Here is a 24,291-nt window from a genome sequence, read left to right as displayed (position 1 = left end):
TGATCCAGCAAGGAGGAGGGAGAGGTTGGGGAAGAAGTCCAGCAACACGACGGCGTGGTGTCGGTGGAGAGACGAGGTCTCCCGGCAGGGCTTCGCCAAGCGCCGGCAGAGAGGAGGAAGAAGAAGTGCAGGGCTGCGCCGAGGGAGAGGGAAAACCGTGTCCTCCAAAGGCCAAAAGTGCCCACTATATATAGGGGAAGGGGAGAGGGGGTGGCACCCCTAGGGTTCCCACCCTAGGGGGTACGGCAGCCCTCCCAGATGGGGAAAGTGGCGGCCAGGGCAAGGAGGAGGGGTGGCGCACCCCTCTGGTGGGCCTAAGGCCCACCTTAGTTATGGTTCCCCCCCTTCCCCCTTTTTCTGGTGCACATGGGCTGGGTGGGGGGCGCACCAGCCCACTTAGGGGCTGGTTCCCTTCCCCACTTAGCCCATCTAGCCTCCCGGGGTCGACACCCCCCTTCGGTTGTCCCCCGGGACCACCTCCGGTGGTCCCGGTGGTCCCGGTACGTTACCGGTGATGCCCGAAACACTTCCGGTGTCCGAAACCATCCGTCCTATATATCAATCTTTACCTCCGGACCATTCCGGAGCTCCTCGTGACGTCCGGGATCTCATCCGGGACTCCGAACAACTTTCGGTAATCTCGTATAACAATTCCCTATAACCCTAGCGTCATCGAACCTTAAGTGTGTAGACCCTACGGGTTCGGTAGACAGGCAGACATGACCGAGACACCTCTCTGGCCAATAACCATCAGCGGGGTCTGGATACCCATGGTGGCTCCCACTAGCTCCACGATGATCTCATCGGATGAACCACGATGTCAAGGATTCAATCAATCCCGTATACGATTCCCTTTGTCTGTCGGTATAGAACTTGCCCGAGATTCGGTCGTCGGTATACCTATACCTTGTTCAATCTCGTTACCGGTAAGTCTCTTTAGTCGTTCCGTAGCACGTCATCGTGTGACTAACTCCTTAGTCACATTGAGCTCATGATGATGTTCTACCGAGTGGGCCCAGAGATACCTCTCCGTCACACGGAGTGACAAATCCCGATCTCGATTCGTGCCAACCCAACAGACACTTTCGGAGGTACCCGTAGTGCACCTTTATAGTCACCCAGTTACGTTGTGACGTTTGATACACCCAAAGCACTCCTACGGTATCCGGGAGTTGCACAATCTCACGGTCGAAGGAAAAGATACTTGACATTAGAAAAGCATTAGCATACGAACAATACGATCTAGTGCTAGGCTTAGGATTGTGTCTTGTCCACCACATCATTCTCCCAATGATGTGATCCCGTTATCAATGACATCCAATGTCCATGATCACGAAACCATGATCATCTATTGACTAACGAGCTAGCCAACTAGAGGCTTGCTAGGGACACATTGTGATCTATTCATTCACACATGTATTACTGTTTCCTGTTAATACAATTATAGCATGAACGATATACGATTATCATGAACAAGGAAATATGATAATAACCATTTTATTATTGCCTCTAGGGCATATTTCCAACAGTCTCCCACTTGCACTAGAGTCAATAATCTAGTTACATTGTGATGTATCGAACGCCCATAGCATTATGGTGCTGATCATGTTTTACTCGTGGAAGAGGTTTAGTCAACGGGTCTGCAATATTCAGATCCGTGTGTACTTTACAAATATCTATCACTCCACTCTGGACATGGTCCTGGATGGAGTTGTAGCGGCGCTTGATGTGCTTCGTCTTCCGGTGAAACCTGGGCTCCTTGGCTATGGCAATGGCTCCAGTGTTATCACAGAAGAGTGTCATAGGACCCGACGCGCTTGGAACCACTCCAAGGTCGGTGATGAGCTCCTTCATCCAAATTCCTTCATGAGCCGCTTCTGAAGCAGCTATGTACTCCGCTTCACATGTAGATGCTGCCACGACTTCTTGCTTGCTGCTGCACCAGCTCACTGCCCCACCATTCAACACATATACGTATCCGGTTTGTGACTTAGAGTCATCCGGATCTGTGTCGAAGCTAGCATCGACGTAACCCTTTACGATGAGCTCTTCGTCACCTCCATAAACGAGAAACATTTCCTTAGTCCTTTTCAGGTACTTAAGGATATTCTTGACCGCTGTCCAGTGTTCCGCACCGGGATTACTTTGGTACCTCCCTACCAAGCTTATCGCAAGGTTTATATTAGGTCTGGTACACAGCATGGCATACATTAGAGAGCCCACGGGTGAAGCGTAGGGGACAGAACCCATCTTCTCTCTATCTGCTGCCGTGGTCGGCGACCGAGTCTTACTCAATCTCATACCTTGCAAAACTGGCAAGAACCCTTTCTTTGAGTTTTCCATATTGAACTTCTTCAATATCTTGTCAAGGTATGTACTTTGCGAAAGACCTATGAGGCGTCTCGATCTATCTCTATAGATCTTGATGCCTAATATGTATGCAGCTTCTCCAAGGTCCTTCATTGAAAAACTCTTGTTCAAATAGGCCTTTATGCTCTCCAACATCTCTATATCATTCCCCATCAATAATATGTCATCCACATATAGTACGAGGAAAGCTACAGAGCTCCCACTCACTTGTACAGACAGGCTTCTCCGTAAACCTGTATGAACCCAAACGCTTTAATCACTTCATTAAAGCGAATGTTCCAACTCCGAGATGCTTGCACCAGCCCATAGATGTAGCGCTGGAGCTTGCATACTTTGTTAGCACCCTTAGGGTCGACAAAACCTTCTGGTTGCATCATATACAACTCTTCCTTAAGGTTCCCGTTAAGGAACGCCGTTTTGACGTCCATTTGCCAAATTTCATAATCATAAAAGGCGGCAATTGCTAACATGATTCGGACTGATTTCAGCTTCGCTACGAGAGAGAAAGTCTCTTCGTAGTCAAATCCTTGAATCTGTCAAAAACCCTTTGCGACAAGTCGAGCTTTGTAAACGGTTACATTACCGTTTGCATCAGTCTTCTTCTTGAAGATCCATTTATTTTCTATGGCTCGCCGGTCATCGGGCAAGTCCACCAAAGTCTATACTTTGTTCTCATACATGGATCCTATCTCGGATTTCATGGCCTCAAGCCATTTGTTGGAATCCGGGCCCGCCATCGCTTCTTCATAGTTTGAAGGTTCACCGTTGTCTAACAACATGATTTCCATCACAGGGTTGCCGTACCACTCTGGTGCGGAGCGTACTCTTGTGGACCTTCGCGGTTCAGTAGTAACTTGATCCGAAGCTTCATGATCATCATCATTAACTTCCTCTTCAGTCGGTGTAGGCACCACAGGAACAACTTCTTGCGCTGCGCTACTTTCCTGTTCGAGAGGGGGTGTGATTACCTCATCAAGTTCTACCTTCCTCCCACTTACTTCTTTCCAGAGAAACTCTTTCTCTAGAAAGGATCCGTTCTTGGCAACAAAGGTTTTACCTTCGGATCTAAGATAGAAGGTATACCCAATTGTTTCCTTAGGGTATCCTATGAATACGCATTTTTCCGCTTTGGGTTCGAGCTTTTCTGGTTGAAGTTTCTTCACATAAGCATCGCAGCCCCAAACTTTAAGAAACGACAACTTAGGTTTCTTGCCAAACCATAGTTCATACGGTGTCGTCTCAACGGATTTAGACGGTGCCCTATTTAAAGTGAATGCTGCAGTTTCTAATGCGTATCCCCAAAATGATAGCGGTAAGTCGGTGGGAGACATCATAGATCGTACCATATCTAATAAAGTGCGATTACGACGTTCATACACTCCGTTGCGCTGCGGTGTGCCAGGCGGCGTCAGTTGTGAAACGATTCCACACTTCCTTAGGTGTGTGCCAAACTCGTGACTCAAATATTCTCCTCCACGATCGGATCGTAGACATTTAATTTTTCTGTCACGTTGATTCTCAACCTCACTCTTAAATTCCTTGAACTTTTCAAACTTCTCAGATTTGTGCTTCATCAAGTAGATATACCCATACCTACTCAAATCATCGGTGAGAGTGAGAACATAACGATAACCACCGCGAGCTTCAACGTTCATTGGACCACACACATCAGTGTGTATTATTTCCAATAAGTCGGTTGCTCTCTCCATTATTCCTGAGAATGGAGTCTTAGTCATCTTGCCCATGAGGCACGGTTCGCATGTGTCAAATGATTCAAAGTCAAGAGACTCTAATAGACCATCAGTATGGAGCTTCTTCATGCGTTTAACGCCGATATGACCAAGGCGGCAGTGCCACAAGTACGTGGGACTATCATTATCAACTTTGCATCTGTTGGTACTCACGCTATGAATATGTGTAACATCACGATCGAGATTCATCAAGAATAAACCATTCACCAGCGGAGCATGACCATAAAACATATCACTCATATAAATAGAACAACCATTATTCTCTGACTTAAATGAGTAGCCGTCTCGCATTAAGCAAGACCCTGATACAATGTTCATGCTTAAATCTGGTACTAAATAATAATTATTAAGGTTTAAAACTAATCTCGACGGTAGATGTAGAGGTAGCGTGCCGACGGCGATCACATCGAACTTTGAACCATTCCCGACGCGCATCGTCACCTCGTCCTTGGCCAGTCTCCGCTTATTCCGCAGTTCCTGCTTTGAGTTGCAAATGTGAGCAACAGCACCGGTATCAAATACCCAGGAGCTACTACGAGCGCTGGTAAGGTACACATCAATAACATGTATATCACATATACCTTTAACGTTGCCGGCCTTCTTGTCCGCTAAGTATTTGGGGCAGTTCCGCTTCAAGTGACCTTTTCCCTTGCAGTAGAAGCACTCAGTCTCAGGCTTGGGTCCATTCTTTTTCTTCTTCCCGGCATCTGGCTTACCGGGCGCGGCAACAACTTTGCCGTCTTTCTTGAAGTTCTTCTTACCCGTGCCTTTCTTGAAACTAGTGGTCTTGTTGACCATCAACACTTGATGCTCCTTCTTGATTTCTACTTCTGCAGACTTGAGCATCGAGTACAACTCGGGAATAGTTTTCTCCATCCCTTGCATGTTGTAGTTAAGCACAAAGCCTTTGTAGCTTGGTGGGAGAGACTGGAGGATTCTGTCAATGATAGCATCATCCGGAAGTTCGACTCCAAGTGAAGTCAGACGACCGTGTAACCCAGACATTTTGAGTATGTGCTCACTGACAGAACTGTTTTCCTCCATCTTACAGCTGAAGAACTTGTCAGAGACTTCATATCTCTCGACACGGGCATGAGCTTGAAAAACTAGCTTCAGCTCTTGGAACATCTCATATGCCCCGTGTTGCTCAAAACGTCTTTGGAGCCCCGTTTCTAAACTGTATAACATGCCACACCTGACCAGAGAGTAGTCATCACTCCGCGCTTGCCAGACGTTTAGAATGTCCTGGGCTGCTGCGGGAGCGGGAGGGTCACCTAGCGGCGCATTAAGGACATAAGCCTTTTTACTTGCTTCAAGGATGAGCTTCAGGTTGCGAACCCAGTCCGCATAGTTGCTACCATCATCTTTCAGCTTGTTTTTCTCTAGGAATGCGTTGAAGTTGAGGTTGACGTTGGACATCTACAATATTTATAAAGACAACTTTTAGACTAAGTTCATGACAATTAAGTTCATTTAATCAAATTAAGTATGAACTCCCACTTAAATCGACATCCCTCTAGTCATCTAAGTGATACATGATCCATGTTGACTAACCCGTGTCCGATCATCACGTGAGACGGACTAGTCACCATGGTGAGAAACTTCATGCTGATCGTATTCAATGATACGACTCATGTTTGGCCTTCGGGTCTCTTGTATTCGAGGTCATGTCTGTACATGCTAAGCTCGTCGAGTCAACCTAGGTGTTTCGCGTGTGTAAATCTGGCTTACACCCGTTGTATGCGAACGTTAGAATCTATCAGACCCGATCATCACGTGGTGCTTCGAGACAACGAACCTTCGCAACGGTGCACACTTAGGGGAATATGTTCTCGAAATTTTAAGAGGGATCATCTTATTATGCTACCGTCGTTTTAAGCAATAAGATGTAAAACATGATAAACATCACAATGCAATCATATAGTGACATGATATGGCCATTATCATCTTTGCTCTTTCGATGTCCATCTTCAGGCATCGCATGATCATCATTGTCACCGGCGTGACACCATGATCTCCATCATCGTGTCTCCGTGAAGTCGTCACGCCAACTACTACTATGACTACTACTATGGCTAACCGTTAGCAATGAAGTAAAATAGTAAGCACATGGCGTTGCATCTCATACAATAAATTAAGACAACTCCTATGGCTCCTGCCGGTTGTCATACCCATCGACATGCAAGTCGTGAAACCTATTACAATAACATGATCATGTCATACATCATACATGCAACATCACAACTTTGGCCATATCACATCACATGTCAAACCCTGCAAAAACAAGTTAGACGTCCTCTAATTGTTGTTGCAAGTTTTACGTGGCTGATTTGGGTTTCTAGCAAGAACGCCTTCTTACCTACGTGACAGCCACAACGATGATATGACAAAGCTATTTACCCTTCATAAGGACCCTTTTCATCAAATCCAATCCAACTAGAGTAGGAGAGACAGACACCCGCTAGCCACCTTTATGCACGATGTGCATGTCTGTCGGTGGAACGAGTCTCACGTAAGCGTACGTGTAAGGTCGGTCCGGGCCGCTTCATCCCACAATACCGCTGGAAAATAATAAGACTAGTAACGGCAAGCAAATTGACAAACCATCGCCCACAACTTTTGTGTTCTACTCGTGCATAGAATCTACGCATAGAAAACCTGGCTCGGATAACACTGTTGGTCAATGTAGCATAAATTCAAAATTTTCCTACGCTTATTCAGATCTTCCTATGGAGAGACCAGCAACGAGAGAAGGGTAAGAGCATCTTCGTACCTTTGAATATCGCTAAGCGGAAGCGTTGCTAGAACGCGGTTGATGGAGTCGTACTCGCAGCGATTCCGATCTAGTGCCGAACAACGGCACCTCCGCGTTCAACACACGTGCAGCCCGGTGACGTCTAACGCACCTTGATCCAGCAAGGAGGAGGGAGAGGTTGGGGAAGAAGTCCAGCAACACGACGGCGTGGTTTCGGTGGAGAAACGAGGTCTCCCGGCAGGGCTTCGCCAAGCGCCGACAGAGAGGAGGAAGAAGAAGTGCAGGGCTGCGCCGAGGGAGAGGGAAAACCGTGTCCTCCAAAGGCCAAAAGTGCCCACTATATATAGGGGAAGGGGAGAGGGGGTGCCACCCCTAGGGTTCCCACCCTAGGGGGTGCGGCAGCCCTCCCAGATGGGGAAAGTGGCGGCCAGGGCAAGGAGGAGGGGTGGCGCACCCCTCTGGTGGGCCTAAGGCCCACCTTAGTTAGGGTTCCCCCCCTTCCCCCTTTTTTCTGGTGCACATGGGCTGGGTGGGGGGCGCACCAGCCCACTTAGGGGCTGGTTCCCTTCCCCACTTAGCCCATCTAGCCTCCCGGGGTCGACACCCCCTTCGGTGGTCCCCCGGGACCACCACCGGTGGTCCCGGTGGTCCCGGTACGTTACCGGTGATGCCCGAAACACTTCCGGTGTCCGAAACCATCCGTCCTATATATCAATCTTTACCTCCGGACCATTCTGGAGCTCCTCGTGATGTCCGGAATCTCATCCGGGACTCCGAACAACTTTCGGTAATCTCGTATAACAATTCCCTATAACCCTAGCGTCATCGAACCTTAAGTGTGTAGACCCTACGGGTTCGGGAGACAGGCAGACATGACCGAGACACCTCTCTGGCCAATAACCATCAGCGGGGTCTAGATACCCATGGTGGCTCCCACTAGCTCCACGATTATCTCATCGGATGAACCACGATGTCAAGGATTCAATCAATCCCGTATACGATTCCCTTTGTCTGTCGGTATAGAACTTGCCCGAGATTCGATCGTCGGTATACCTATACCTTGTTCAATCTCGTTACCGGTAAGTCTCTTTACTCGTTCCGTAGCACGTCATCATGTGACTAACTCCTTAGTCACATTGAGCTCATGATGATGTTCTACCGAGTGGGCCCAGAGATACCTCTCCGTCACACGGAGTGACAAATCCCGATCTCGATTCGTGCCAACCCAACAGACACTTTCGGAGGTACCCGTAGTGCACCTTTATAGTCACCCAGTTACGTTGTGACGTTTGATACACCCAAAGCACTCCTACGGTATCTGGGAGTTGCACAATCTCACGGTCGAAGGAAAAGATACTTGACATTAGAAAAGCATTAGCATACGAACAATACGATCTAGTGCTAGGCTTAGGATTGGGTCTTGTCCACCACATCATTCTCCCAATGATGTGATCCCCTTATCAATGACATCCAATGTCCATGATCAGGAAACCATGATCATCTATTGACTAACGAGCTAGCCAACTAGAGGCTTGCTAGGGACACATTGTGATCTATTCATTCACACATGTATTACTGTTTCCTGTTAATACAATTATAGCATGAACGATAGACGATTATCATGAACAAGGAAATATGATAATAACCATTTTATTATTGCCTCTAGGGCATATTTCCAACATTATGTTGAATTACTCCTCGGGTTCATGACGCCCTATGTTTTCAGTATTAACATAATTATAATGTTGGAAAATATAATACGAATGTTGGGGCTTGCCAGACGAGCTTTATCCCAAAGCATGTTAGAGTGCACATTTATGGAACATAACACCGGTAGCCGAAACTAAGGGCGGCAAAGGTGGAACAAAACACCAGGCTAGAAAGGCCGAGCCTTCAACCTTTTACCAGGTATATAGGTGCATTAAATTAAATAGCATTTAATAGGGCTATAGAATCAGGGACCCATGTTATCACATGGATGCAACTGCACCGGCAACTAGAAACTCTAACACATTGTTAAGCAAGTGGTACTATACCCAATTAGTTATTTGCTAGGTTGTAAATAGGTTGAAGGTTTTCATGGCAACGTTGAGAGGCTTATATTTAACATATGGTAGGTAGCGAGACATAACGATAGAAACAAAACAACTAGCATGGCAATGATAGTAATGGTATCTAGGGAAATGATCTTCTTGCCTGAGATCCCACTTGGAAGAAGAACGACTCCGTGAAGCAGACGAACCGACGTAGTCAACCGGGTCCTCACATTCCGACACACTTGCAAAACTCTATCGAGATGAAGCAAACCGGAAACAGAATTAACAAACAGTATTCACCACGGCACATGCACGACATGATGCACTTCACATATGATGCATGATCAGTTTCAAATATGCAAGGCATGGCATGGCAATTCACAATAGTCAAACGCTACACAATAAGTGAATCTCAATATGCAATGAGTTGCATATTGACGGAACTCCACATTTAATTATTTAGTTCACTCCCGTTTATTAACACGACAATATTAACATGTTGTTATAAATGGAAACGGGTGAAGCACAAATTAAACTACCTATCTAGGCATTTTAAATGAGGCCGAAAACAACATATAGCGTCTCCGAACTAACCCCACTCGCTAAATTCTAAATCTGTCCAAATTTGTCATAATTACATTTTTTGTTTGTTAAACGGAAAAACAAATTGATTCACGTGAAACTTCAGGTCGTTCTGATCCATTTACATATATGGCTCATCTCCAACCGAGCTACGGTTAAATAAATACGTCCAAAAACCTTTCTATCACACCGACACGCGAATCGATACAAATAGCACACTAAATAGGTTTAAATATGCATGAGAGTTAGAAATACTAATCTACGTGATATTCTAACCATGTTACGTACCTAACTTGTCGTAATCCGACACATGGATTAAATTATCCCGACGTTTGAAATTATGATCTTTCTTTGAAATTAAATAAATTCGCCGGAAGCTAAAAAAATCTCACGGCCCGAATTCCAACAGATGGGCCTACAGTGCACGGGCGCGTCATAAAGATAAAACGCACATGTAGAGAATAGGGGCTAACCTTGGGCCTGGAGATGGGCCAACGGGTTGGACGAGGCCGAGCTGGACCGCTCGGGAAGTTGGGCCGTGAGCGGGCTCGGCTGGGCTATGCTGGGCCGGAACTGTTCTAGACCGGCTGGCAGGCTGTGGCCTGGGGCGCGGGATGGACCACAGCCAGCTGGTCCACTCGGCAGGAGGCCACATGAGCCTTCGTCTCCAGCTCTCTTGAGCGGAAGTCGACAGGGGCTGCACCGGCGGCGGACTGGGGCTTGATACGTCTCCAACGTATCTATAATTTTTGATGGTTTCGTGCTATTATCCTGTCAAACTTTGGATGTTTTGTATGCCTTTGATATCTTTTTGGGACTAACTTATTAACTCAGTGCCAAATGTCAGTTCCTGTTTTTTCCGTGTTTTTGACCCCTTTCAGAGGAGGATTTTAAACGGAGTCCAAACGGAACAAAACTTCCAAAAAGTTTTTTTCTGGAACAGAAGAAGATCGGGAAACTTGAAAACCAAGGCAGGGGCCACCAGGGACCCCACAAGCCCCCTAGCCAAGGCCAGGGGGGCCCGCGCCTCCCAGGCTTGTGGGCTTCCTGGGCCACCTCTACCCTAGGTCTTTCTCCTATATATTCCCAATAATTCCAGAAAAAATACGGAGATCATCGAAATACTTTTCCGCCGCCGCAAGCTTCTGTCTCCGCAAGATCCCATCTGGGGCATGTTCGGTTGCCCTGCCGGAGGGGGGATTCAGATACCGAGGGCTTCTTCATCAACACCATGACCTCTTCGATGATGCGTGAGTTGTTCACCATAGACCTACGGGTCGATAGCTAGTAGCTAGATGGCTTCTTCTCTCTCTTGGATCTTCAATACAAAGTTCTCCATGATCTTCATGGATATCTATCCGATGTAATCTTCTTTTGCGGTGTGTTTGTCGAGGTCCGATGAATTGTGGATTTATGATCAGATTATCTATGAATCTTATTTGATTTTCTTCTGATCTCTCTTATGCATGATTTCATATCCTTGTAACTCTCTTCGAGTTGTGCGTTTTGTTTGGCCAGCTTGATCTATGATTCTTGCAATGGGAGAAGTGCTTGGTTTCGGGTTCATACCGTGCGGTGACCTCACCTAGTGACAGAAGGGGTAGCGAGGCACGCATCGTGTTGTTGCCATCAAGGGTAAAAAGATGGGGGTTTCATCATTGGTTTGAGTTTATCCCTCTACATCATGTCATCTTGTTAAGGTGTTACTCTGTTCGTCATGAACTCAATACACTAGATGCATGCTGGATAGCGGTCGATGTGTGGAGTAATAGTAGTAGATGCAGAAAGTATCGGTCTACTTGTCTCGAACGTGATGCCTATATGTATGATCATTGCCTTAGATATCATCATGACTTTGCGCGGTTCTATCAATTGCTCGACAGTAATTTGTTCATCCACCGTAATATTTGCAATTTTGAGAGAAGCCTCTAGTGAACACTATGGCCCCCGGGTCTACTTCACACCATATTTTCAGCCTTACACTTTTTCTTCGTTGTACTTTCCGCCTTCAGATCTCACTTTGTAATCAATCTTGAAGGGATTGACAACCCCTTTATAGCGTTGGGTGCAAGCTCTTTTGTGTTTGTCCAGGTACTCTGGACTTGACGAGATTCTCCTATTGGATTGATACCTTGGTTCTCAAACTGAGGGAAATAGTTACTGCTCCTGTGTTGCATCGCCCTTTCCTCTTCAAGGGAAAAACCAACGCAAGCTCAAGAGACAACAGCAGATTTCTGTCGCCGTAGCATGGCTCTGGTGAGTGGATCCAGCAGGACCGAGGGACCAACAATGAATCCGGCCTCGAGGCTACCGGATCTGGCCGAGGAACGGCGGCACGCGGCGGGGCACATCGACGGCGAGATCCGGGCTGCCATGGCGCTCGGGAGCAGCGACTGACTCGATGGCGGCAGCTTGAGGCGACGGGGGCTCCAGATCTGGGCGAAGCTGCGGAGGAGGGCCGGCTTGGTGGAGGTGGTCGCCAGTGGCGACCGATGGTTGCCGGTTATGGGGCAACGGGGCGCTCGGGAGCAATGGCTGGTGGAGCATGGGAAAACGGGGCTGGCGGCTGCAGCTCTGGCTACTCGGCCCAGATCGGGCCTGCGGTGGACTCGATTTGGGTCTGGCGGTCCGCGGATGGAGGTGGATGGAGCTAGTGGCGGCTAGGGTTTGAGGGGTGGCGCGGATTTCGAGGCAGTGGGTGGGTGACACTAAAATGGAAGGGGAGGCCCTTCCTTTTATAGTCGAGGTAGCTAGGGTTTGACAAAGGGGGCTGGTTGGGCCGTGTAGAGTGGGGTTACGCGGAGATGAGAGGGAAAACGGACACCCGACACGATATTCTAAAACACTGAAAAACCGTCCGCCGATAAACAGATGACGGTGCCTCTACGGTCGACCGTTCGAGTATCGAACGAACTCCGATTAGGACGAAATTTGGCAAGCACCCTACCTACATAAAAATAAGACCGCCCGCCAAGTTTCAACCCAATCCGAGAATATTTTCCGGACACTTTTAAAAACAAATATTTTATCGATGCGCGGGCGCGGGCGTGTGTGGTCGGGCTCAAAACGGACGACGACAAACATAGAGACAACCATAACTAATAATCGATGCAAGTTTTGAAAACTGACGATAACGGAGTACCCATGCAATGCGGATGATGCACATGATGCGATGATGAATGCGACAGTCAAGCGAACCACACGATGAGAAAAAATAAAAGGGGAATCTTCTGGAGCGTCGGTCTCGGGATGTCAGAGGTAGGCATTGGAATCTTGACGCCTTTGCATTCATGCATGCCGAATTTCCTCAGAACATCCTTGAGGTATTTCTCCTGAGATATGAAGATGCCATTGCGTTGTTGATGAATTTGCAGACCCAAGAAGAATTTCAGCTCCCCCATCATGGACATTTGATATTCTTCACTCATCATGTAGGCAAATTCATCAAAGTAACGTTTGTCAGTACATCCAAAAATAATGTCGTCGACATATATTTGGCAAGCAAATAGTTCATTATCATAGGATTTTGTGAAAATAGTAGGATCAAGTGAACCGGGTTTGAAGCCTTTCTTCATGAGGAATTCCCTCAATGTATCATACCATGCCCGAGGGGCCTCCTTGAGGCCACAAAGAGCCTTTTTAAGCGTGAAGACTTTGTCAGGATGCTTCGGGTCTTCATAACCTGGGGGCTGGGCAACATATACTTCTTCCTCAAGCTTACCGTTGAGGAATGCACTTTTCACTTCCATTTGATATAGAGTAATATTGTGGTGGCTAGCATACGCAAGTAATATTCGAATAGCTTCGAGTCTAGCAACAGGTGCAAAAGTTTCATTAAAGTCAATTCCTTCAACCTGTGTGTAGCCTTGGGCTACAAGCCGTGCCTTGTTCCTCACAACCTAACCATCCTCATGTTGCTTATTTTGGTAGATCCACTTGGTGCTGATGATATTGTTCTTGCGAGGATCTGGTCTTTTGAGGAGTTCCATACGTAATTTAGCTTGAACTGAAGAAGTTCGTCTTGCATGGCTTGAATCCACTCAAGTTCCATGAAGGCTTCAACAACTTTTGAGGGTTCTATGATAGACATAAAAGAGGAATACCCACAAAAGTTAACTAAATGTAAAGCTGTTGAGCGAGGGACAGGACCTCGCGCATTGACGTCATCGAGGATTTTGTCAAGTTCTACTTCATTTACAATCCTTGGATGAGCTGGTTGAAGACTTTGGTTTGGCCGAGGAATTTGATTTGTAGCATTTTCCTCAGGTGCAGTTGCTTGTATTTCATTAGTGTTGGGGACGACTTCTTAAACAAGGGGTTGTTCCTCAGTAGGAATGATATGTTCAGTAGCTTTGACCTTGATGGCTACCTGAGGAGTCATTTGAACTGGCATAGGAGGCAGTTGCTCTCTTTGCAAGCCGTTAGTTTCATCAAACCACACATCTACAGTTTCAACAACCTTGTTGTGATTGGTGTTGAAGACTCTGTAGGTGTGCGAGTCCTTCCCGTAACCAAGCATAAAACCCTCATGTGCTTTAGGAGCAAACTTTGAGCTATGGTGAGGATCTCTAATCCAACATCTTGCACCAAAGACTTTGAAATAGCTTACATTGGGTTTCTTGTCAGTGAGGAGTTCATACGAGGTTTTCTTGAGGAATTTGTGAAGATATACCCTGTTGATGATGTGGCTAGGAGTGTTGATTGCTTTAGGCCAAAAGCGACAAGGAGTCTGATATTTTTCAAGCATTGTTCGTGCCATTTTAACCAGAGTCCTGTTCTTGCGTTCCACGACGCCATTCAGTTGAGGATATAAGTACCAGATAATAAGTGAGTAATACCAAGTTCATCAAGATAACCATCAAGACCAGTATTCTTGAATTCTGTCCCATTGTCACTCCTTATGTGTTTGGTCCTAACGCCGAAGTTCGTCGAGGCCCTTGAGAAAAATCGTTAGAAGACTTCCTGCACTTTAATTTTATACAGAATGATATGTATCCCAAGTATAGCGAGAATAGTCATCAACAATGACAAAGCCATATAAAGATGTTGCATTGGTTAGAGTAGCATAATGAGTAGGTCCAAACAGATCCATGTGAAGCAATTCAAACGGACGAGTAGTAGTCATGGTAGTCTTCAAGGGGTGTTTGGATCTAGTTATTTTTCCAGACTCACAAGCACCGCATAGATGGTCCTTGAGGAATTTGACGGATTCGATGCCAATGACAAGATTCTTCTTCGCCGGTGTTTGCAAATTCCTCATGCCTACATGACCAAGTAGTCAATGCCATAGCCAGCCTTCAGATGTTTTTGCTAGTAAGCATGTGGCTGGTTGAGGACATATGGAAAAATCAACAATATACAAACCTCCACTCCTAAAGCCTTCGAAGACTTTGGATTTGACAGATTCCATGATGACTACACAACTATATTTTCCAAACATGGCAATCATATCAAGATCACAAAGCATTGAGACTGGCATCAGGTTAAACCCAAGGGATTCGACAAGCATGACTTTGTCCATGCGCTGGTCCTTGGAGATAGCCACTTTACCAAGTCCCAATACCTGGCTTTTACCTTTATCAACGTAAGTGATTTGCTTCAGTGGTGATGGAGTCAGTGGCATATTCAGCAATAAGCTTTTATCACCAGTCATGTGATTTGTGCAACCATTGTCAAGAACCCACTCTGTATTCATGGGTTGGTCATCCTGCATATGAATTAGTACAACTTACCATCTCATATGCTTCGAACTTGAAGAATATGATATCAATTTCATGAGATCAGAATTTCATCACAAAAGGTAAATCTGAGGACGAGTGAAATGTTATCATTTCATCATTTTAGCTTGCGTTCAATCAAGCAATTTCCTTAGGTCTCCAGCATAATTTTCAGATGATGACTTTCATCTGGAGAGCTGACCTGCGGAAATCATTAGTTCGGTTTCTTCACCACCCACATATGAAGGGGTGGCAAAGAGTTCATCATCCTGCGAGCACCGTATGAGAATGGAGGCATTGAAGCTAACGCACTTCTTTTCACAGTTAGGGGGTTAGAGTACTCAAATGAATAGGCAGAGAAATTCTTTCTGGACTTATGAACATAATGATTTGAGGAATAATACTCATATTCATGTCCCTTGTAATTTCCCTGCATATCAGAAGCATTAGTGCGAGTACGAGCATAATTTTGACCATGTGAGGCATTTGATCCTCGTGAAGACTTTGGTCCACCTAAGGAATTTGATCTGGGGTCCTTGTTCTTCACAGGTGGTGTCATGAGGACATTCACCTGAAGTTTTTCCAAGCAACTTTTGGGAACCCAGATTTTTCTCAGGGTGGTCCATTCCTGTAGGTAGTTCCAACATATCGAGCAAATACTTCAGCAGATTGATTTTTGAACCGTTTATAGTTGGAGTCAAATGACTCATCAGAGGAATAGGACATTTCACATGCAAAGCCTTTCAGAGTAGATGGATCAATGGAAGGGCCTTTAGCAGCAACCCATGAAGTTTTGTGATATTTCTCACGTTTCGAGTACGATCCATCGGCATTCAATTTCCTCTCGAAGGCAATGCCCTCTTTCCTAGGGTTCCTGTTCAGAATCTGCTTTTTGAGCACATCGCAAAGGGTTTGATCCCCTTTGAGACTTTTGTATATGCCTATCACATATAATTCCTTCAACCCTGCATTTTCGTCAGTAGCATTTGATACCACATGAACAATTGAAGAATTTGTAGCGATAGAAGCATTTGATGATTGTGGTAAAAAAATAGCAGTTTTACAATCGATGCATTTCGGACATGGTGGAATGAATTCAACCTGAGCGGTACTAATCTGTTGAGCAAGCAATGAATCATTTTTCATTCAAAGATCATCACGAGACATTCTCAACTTCTCAAGATTAAGCTTCCTTTGAAGAAATTCATAGGCAAGTTTCTCATGATCAGCCAAGAGTGTGCCATAACGATGTTCAAGACTACCAAATCTAGACTGGAGACTTTTTACATCTTCGGTGATGATTTGAGTACGATTCATTTCATTGTTCAACAGATCATTGCTTTCGTTTAGCAGTTTCTGAAGCTTTTCAATGGCACTTTGTTGCTTAGTGGCAATGTTGGCAAGTTTATAGTAACTGGGATTTTGATAATCATCAGGTTCCCAGTCACTAGAATCAGAGGAGGAAGTGTGGTTTGGTACCTTTGAACCTTTTGCCATGAAGCAATAGGTTGGAGCGAAGTCCTCAGCATATTCATCACTGTAGATAGCATTGTCATTTTCTTCAAGGTTGAAGATTGACTTGCTGACGAATGTGGTAGATGCTACTTCTCACACAACAGCGCTAGAAATTGACACGTTGACGGAGAATTGCTTGCGTTGGTTTTTCCCTTGAAGAGGAAAGGGTGAAGCAGCACAGGAGTAGTAAGTATTTCTTTCAGTTTGAGAACAATGGTATCAATCTAGTAGGAGAATATCGTCAAGTCCAGAGTACCTGTGGAAACACAAAAGAGCTTGCACCCAACGCTATAAAGGGGTTGCCAATCCCTTCAAGATTGATTGCGAAGTGAGATCTGAAGGCGGAAAGTGCAACGAAGTAAAAGAGTAAGGCAGAAAATATGGTGTGAAGTAGACCCGGGGGCCATAGTGTTCACTAGAGGCTTCTCTCAAAATAGCAAATATTACGGTGGGTGAACAAATTACTGTCGAGCAATTGATAGTACCGCGCAAAGTCCTGACGATATCTAAGGAAATAATCATACATATAGGCATCACGTCCTAGACAAGTAGACCGATACTTTCTACATCTACCACTATTACTCCACACATCGACCACTATCGATCATGCATCTAGTGTATTGAGTTCATGACAAACAGAGTAACGCCTTAAGCAAGATGACATGATGTAGAGGGATAAACTCAAACTAATGATGAAAACCCCATGTTTTTACCCTTGATGGCAACAACACAATGGATGCCTCGCTACCCCTTCTGTCACTGGGTGAGGTCACCGCACGATATGAACCCAAAACCAAGCACTTCACCCATTGCAAGAATCATAGATCAAGTTGGCCAAACAAAACCCACAACTCAAAGAGAATTATAAGAATGTGAAATCATGCATATAAGAGATCATAAGAAACCCAAAAAAGATTCATAGATAATCTGATCAGAAATCCACAATTCATCGGATCTCGACAAACACACCACAAAAGAAGATTACATCAGAGAGATGTCCGTGAAGATCATGGCGAACTTTGTATAGAAGATCCAAGAGAGAGAAGAAGCCATCTAGCTACTAACTATGTACCCGTAGGTCTATGGTGAACTACTCACGCATCATCGGAGAGGTGATGGTGTTGATGAAGAAGCAATCCGTATCCGAATTCCCTCTCCGGCAGGGCACCATAACGTGCCCAGAAGGGATCCCGCGGAGACAGAAGCTTGCGACGGCGGAAAAGTACTTTCGATGATCTCCTGATTTTTTCTGGAAGTTTTGGGAATATATAGGCGAAAGACCTAGGGCAGAGGAGGCCCAGAGAGCCCACAAGCCTGGGAGGCGCCCCCCTGGCCGCGGCTAGGGGGCTTGTGGGGTCCCTGGTGGCCCCCTGCCTTGGTTCTCAAGTTCCCCGATCGTCTTCTGTTTCAGAAAAAATCTTTTTGGAAGTTTTGTTCCGTTTGGACTTCGTTTAAAATCCTCCTCTAAAAAGGGTCAAAAACACGGAAAAAACAGGAACTGGCACTTGGCACTGAGTTAATAAGTTAGTCCCAAAAAAGATATAATAGGCATACAAAACATCCAAAGTTTGACAAGATAATAACATGAAACCATCAAAAATTATAGATACATTGGAGACGTATCAAGCATCCCCAAGCTTAACTCCTGCTCGTCCTCGAGTAGGGAAGTGATAAATGCTGAATTTTTGATGTGGAATGCTACCTAGCATAGTTGTCCTTTGTAACTTCTTTCATGTGACATGAATGTTCAGATCCGTAAGATTCAAAACAATAGTTTGCTATTAACATGAAAACAATAATACTTCACGCAAACTAGCAAGGTAATCATGAACTTTCAAAATAACAAGGCCAAGGAAAGTTATCTATACAAAATCATATAGTCTGGCTATGCTCCATCATCCTCACACAACTAATTTAAATCATGCACATCCCCGGTATTGGCCAAGTAATTTTTTTCGCAGTCTTAATTTCTCAAACTTTTTATAACTATCATGCAATACATGAGCGTGAGCCATGGATATAGCACTGTAGGTGGAATTGGTGTTGGTTGTGAGACAAAAAAGGAGCAGATGGTCACATTGACTCCGCGTATCAAAGGGCTATGGAGATTCACATTAATAGATATCAATGTGAATGAGTAGGGATTGCCATACAAAGGATGCACTAGAGCTATAAGTATGTGAAAGCTCAAAAGGAGAACTAGTGGGTGTGCATCCAACTTGCTTGCTCACGAAGACCTAGGGAAATTTGAGGAAGCCCATCATTTGAATAGACAAGCCAAGTCATATAATAAAGATTCCCACTAGCATATGGTGGTGACGAAACGAGAGGCTCTCAATCATGAAGAACATGGTGCTATTATGAAGCACAAGTGTCAAAAAGATAGTAGCATTGTCCCTTCTCTCTTTTTCTCTCCCTTTTTTATTTCTTATTTTTTATTTGGGCTCTTGGGCCTCTCTTTGTTTTCTCTTTTTTTTATTTGGGCTCATTGGCCTCTTTTTTTTTTATTTCCTCACATGGGACAATGCTCTAGTAATGATGATCATCACACTTTTATTTACTCACAGCTCAAAGCTCAAAACGATGATGACTCTATAGGAAATGCCTCCGGCAGTGTACCGGGATGTGCAACGATCTAGCTTGGCGTATGACGTTGAAACATCTCGCTAGCTATCTTACGATCATGCAATGGCAATATGAGAGTGACGGCACAAGTCATGAGATGGAACGGTGGGAGTTGCATGGCAATATATCTCGGAATGGCTGTGAAAATGCCATAGTAGGTAGGTATGGTGGCTATTTTGAGGAAGGAATATGGTGGGTTTGTGTACTGGCAAAAATTGCACGGTACTCAAGAGGCTAGAAATGGTGGAAGGTGAAAGTGCATCTATACCATGGACTCACATTAGTCATGAAGAACTCACATACTTGTTGCGAAAGTTTTTATTAGTAATCAAAACAAAGTGCTAAACGCATACTCCTAGGGGAAGGGTTGGTAGGTGTTTACCATCACTACTGAAATTCAGAAATTTGCCGTCTGCCATGGCGGACGGCAAAGGGGGCAACCACTGACGGCAAAGGCTTTGTCGTCGGTCAGCAGACGGCAAAAACAAATCCGGTGAAGACGTTCTTTGCCGTCTGCTTTTTTAAAGCGGACGACAATGCATCTTTGCCATGAGGGGGCAGAGGGCAAATTAAATGGGACGACACATACTGAACGGCCCCGTTAAGTGTTAACAGCAGGCCTCCTCTCTTTGTCGTCTGCCATCGCCCCTTTTCCATGTGGGGGCAGACGGCAAAGGGGGGAACCAGCCCCCTCTCTCTCCCCTCTTTGTCGTCTGCCATCCACCCTTTTCCATGTGGGGGCAGATGGCAAAGAGGGGAGAGAGAGGGGGCTGATTCCCCCCTTTGCCATGTGGGGGAAGACGGCAAAGGGGGGAACCAGCCCCCTCTCTCTCCCCTCTTTGCCGTCTGCCATCCCCCCTTTGCCATGTGGGGGAAGACGGCAAAGGGGGGAACCAACCCCTTTTTAATTTATTTTTTATTATATCCATCATTTTTAACAATAATCAAGATATATATATATATATATATTTAACATAAATAAATTTCTTTCCGTACTCATAACCATATTAAAATAACTCTCATCCACAGTGCATACATATTATGCAAGTTGCATCCGTACCAAACTATATATTACACCAGTTTCATCCACATGCATACAAAGTTTCACATATATCCATATACTACAATAGTTTCAATACAAGCCATGGTACAGGAAATCATCTTCAAGCATTCCATCAATATAATCCAAGCTTCCCGTGTAGTGAATGTAATCTGCAAAATGACAAATAAGAAAGTTAGAAGAATAATACTAGATGAAGAAGTGTATATAGGTTATTTCGGAGAGAAATTAGCTAAGTATAGGCCATTTAGGAGCTAACTAAGCTAATTATGTCATTTAGGTGGAACGCTAGCTAACTATAGGTCGTTTCGGAGCTAACTTGGGTAAAATAGGACATTCCGGAGCAAACTATGCTTATTAAGCCATTTTGGATCTAGCTCTACTAATTATAGGCCATTTAATACCTAAGTTAGGGGGAATAGGTCATCTTGGAGCTACTAAGCCTTATTATGACATTTAGGAGAGAACTTAGCTAACTATAGGTCATTGTTTTATTAAATAGGTCATTTTGGAGCTAACTAAGCTAATTATGTCATTTTGTAGGATAATTAGCCAATTTAGCCTTTCTTGGATGAGTCTAAACTATGTAGAAGAAGAGAGAGAAGAAGAAGAAGTAAAAGAAGGAGGACGAGGAGGAGGAGGAGGAGGAGGAGAAGGACAAGGAAGAGGAGAAGAAGAAGAAAAGAAGAAGGAGGACAAGAAGGAGAAGGAGGAGGAGCTCCTTCTCCTTCTTCTCCTCCTTCTTCTTATCCTCCTCCTTCTCTTCTTCTTCTTCTTCCTTCCTTTCATTTTTCCTCTTTCTTCTCCTCTTGTCCCCTTCTTCGGGCTAAATTAGCTAAGAATGCCTTTTTGGAGCTAATTATGTCATTTCGAGTATAATTAGCTAAGTATAGGTCATGTTTTATTAAATAGACCATTTAGGAGCTAACTAAGCTAATTATGTCATTTAGGTGGAACCCTAACTAACTATAGGTCGTTTCGGAGCTAACTTGGGTAAAATAGGTCATTCCGGAGCAAACTATGCTTATTAAGCCATTTTGGATCTAGCTAGGCTAATTATAGGCCATTTAATACCTAAGTTAGGGGGAATAGGTCATCTTGGAGCTATGTAAGACTTATTATGTCATTTAGGAGAGAACTTATCTAACTATAGGTCATTTTTTATTAAATAGGTCATTTTGGAGCTAATTAAGCTAATTATGTCATTTCGTAGGATAATTAGCCAATTTAGCCTTTCTTGGATGAGTCTAAGCTACGTAGAAGAAGAGAGAGAGAAGAAGAAGTAAAAGAAGAAGGAGGAGGAGGAGGAGGAGGAGAAGGAGAAGGAAGAGGAGAAGAAGAAGAAACGAAGAAGGAGAAGGAGGAAGAAGGAGGAAGAAGAAGGAGAAGGAGGAGCTCCTTATCCTTCTTCTCCTCCTTCTTCTCAATCTTCTTATCCTCCTCCTTCTCTTCTTCTTCTTCTCTTCTTCTTCTTCTTCCTTCCTTCCTTTCATTTTTTCCTCTTTCTTCTCCTCTTGTCCCCTTCTTCGGGCTAAATTACCTAAGAATGCCTTTTTGGAGCTAATTATGTCATTTCGAGTATAATTAGCTAAGTATAGGTCATGTTTGATTAAATAGACCATTTAGGAGCTAATTATGTCATTTAGGTGGAACCCTAGCTAACTATAGGTCGTTTCGGAGCTAACTTCGGAAATATAGGTCATTCCGGAGCAAACTGTGCTTATTAAGCCATTTTGGATCTAGCTAGGCTAATTATAGGCCATTTAATACCTAAGTTAGGGGGAATAGGTCATCTTGCAGCTACTTAAGCCTTATTATGCAATTTAGGAGAGAACTTAGCTAACGATAGGTCATTTTTTATTAAATAGGTCATTTTGGAGCAAACTAAGCTAATTATGTCATTTCGTAGGATAATTAGCCAATTTAGCCTTTCTTGGATGAGTCTAAGCTACGTGGAAGAAGAAAAAGAGAAGAAGAAGTAAAATAAAGAGGAGGATGAGGAGGAGGAGGAGGAGAAGGAGAAGGAAGAGGATAAGAAGAAGAAAGAAGAAGGAGAAGGAGAAGGAGGCAGAAGGAGGAAGAAGAAGGAGAAGGAGGAGCTCCTTCTACTTCTTCTCCTTCTTCTTATCGTCCTCCTTCTCTTCTTATTCTTCTCTTCTTCTTCTTCTTCCTTCCTTTAATTTTTCCTCTTTCTTCTCCTCTTGTCCCCTTCTTCGGGCTAAATTAGCTAAGAATGCCTTTTTGGAGCTAATTATGTCATTTCGAGGATAATTAGCTAAGTATAGGTCATGTTTTATTAAATAGACCATTTAGGAGCTAACTAAGCTAATTATGTCATTTAGGTGGAACCCTAGCTAACTATAGGTTGTTTTGGAGCTAACTTGGGTAAAATAGGTCATTCCGGAGCAAACTATGCTTATTAAGCCATTTTGGATCTAGCTAGGCTAATTATAGGCCATTTAATACCTAAGTTAGGTGGAATAGGTCATCTTGCAGCTACGTAAGCCTTATTATGTCATTTAGGAGAGAACTTAGCTAACTATAGGTCATTTTTTTATTAAATAGGTCATTTTGGAGCTAACTAAGCTAATTATGTCATTTCGTTGGATAATTAGCCAATTTAGCCTTTCTTGGATGAGTCTAAGCTACGTAGAAGAAGAGAAAGAGAAGAAGAAGTAAAAGAAGGAGGAGGAGGAGGAGGAGGAGGAGAAGGAGAAGGAAGAGGAGAAGAAGAAAAAAGAAGAAGGAGAAGGACAAGGAGGAAGAAGGAGGAAGAAGAAGGAGAAGGAGGAGCTCCTTCTCCTTCTTCTCCTCCTTCCTCTCCTTGTTCTTATCCTCCTTCTTCTCTTCTTCTTCTTCGCTTCTTCTTTTTCTTCCTTCCTTTCATTTTTCCTCTTTCTTCTCCTCTTCTCCCCTTCTTCGGGCTAAATTGGCTAAGAATGCCTTTTTGGAGCTAATTATGTCATTTCGAGGAAAATTAGCTAAGTATAGGTCATGTTTTATTAAATAGACCATTTAGGAGCTAACTAAGCTAATTATGTCATTTAGGTCGAACCCTAGCTAACTATAGGTCGTTTCGGAGCTACCTTGGGTAGAATAGGTCATTCCGGAGCAAACTCTGCTTATTAAGCCATTTTGGATCTAGCTATGCTAATTATAGGCCATTTAATACCTAAGTTAGCGGGAATAGGTCATCTTGCAGCTACGTAAGCCTGATTATGTCATTTAGGAGAGAACTTAGCTAACTATAGGTCATTTTGGACCTAACTAAGCTAATTATGTCATTCCATAGGATAATTAGCCAATTTAGCCTTTCTTGGATGATTCTAAGCTACGTAGAAGAAGAGAAAGAGAAGAAGAAGTAAAAGAAGGAGGAGGAGCACGAGGAGGAGAAGGAGAAGGAAGAGGAGAAGAAGAAAAAAGAAGAAGGAGAAGGAGAAGGAGCAAGAAGGAGGAAGAAGAAGGAGAAGGAGGAGCTCCTTCTCCTTCTTTTCCTCCTTCTTCTCCTTCTTCTTAGCCTCCTCCTTCTCCTTCTTCTTCTTATCTTCTTCATCTTCTTCCTTCCTTTTATTTTTCCTCTTTCTTCTCCTCCTGTTCCCTTCTTCGGGCTAAATTGGCTAAGAATGCCTTTTTGGAGCTAATTATGTCATTTCGAGGATAATTAGCTAAGTATAGGTCATGTTTTATTAATTAGACCATTTAGGAGCTAACTAAGCTAATTATGTCATTTAGGTGGAACCCTAGCTAACTATAGGTCGTTTGGGAGCTAACTTGGGTAAAATTTGTCATTCCGGAGCAAACTATGCTTATTAAGCCATTTTGGATCTAGCTAGGCTAGTTATAGGCCATTTAATACCTAAGTTCGGGGGAATAGGTCATC

Source organism: Hordeum vulgare, chromosome 4H, assembly GCF_904849725.1.
Source record: "Hordeum vulgare subsp. vulgare chromosome 4H, MorexV3_pseudomolecules_assembly, whole genome shotgun sequence".
NCBI lineage: Eukaryota > Viridiplantae > Streptophyta > Magnoliopsida > Poales > Poaceae > Hordeum > Hordeum vulgare.
The sequence above is the reverse complement of the archived record's forward strand: the minus strand, read 5'-3'. Positions refer to the sequence as shown.